Raw genomic sequence first — 238 nt, 5'->3', positions numbered from 1 at the left:
ATTACATGCATTACATGCAAGAAGAAATGAAAATGACATCCAAAATTTTCTGAAGACAGTCGGTTTCCTTAGTGATATAATGATATAAACACCCGCACTCAATGTTTGGGAAACACTGTAGTCTCATAATTGACGTGTAAATTCTGCAGATTACATCATTGTCCAGTATTGTATTGTCAGCAATTTATATAAAAACGTTTTCATAATTGTAACATACATATTTACATACATAATTATT

General features: G+C 29.8%; 1 protein-coding gene across 1 annotated transcript in view; it reads right to left on the bottom strand.

Annotated features, from left to right (window-relative positions):
* The window catches only part of drc11 (dynein regulatory complex subunit 11), a 36,855-nt gene that overhangs the window by 9,763 nt on the left and 26,854 nt on the right, over positions 1-238 (bottom strand). The gene's annotated exons all lie outside the window — the stretch shown is intronic.

Source organism: Sinocyclocheilus rhinocerous, unplaced genomic scaffold, assembly GCF_001515625.1.
Source record: "Sinocyclocheilus rhinocerous isolate Xijiao unplaced genomic scaffold, SAMN03320098_v1.1 scaffold806, whole genome shotgun sequence".
NCBI lineage: Eukaryota > Metazoa > Chordata > Actinopteri > Cypriniformes > Cyprinidae > Sinocyclocheilus > Sinocyclocheilus rhinocerous.
Note: the sequence above shows the minus strand (reverse complement) of the source record. Positions and strands in the feature narration are given on the sequence as shown.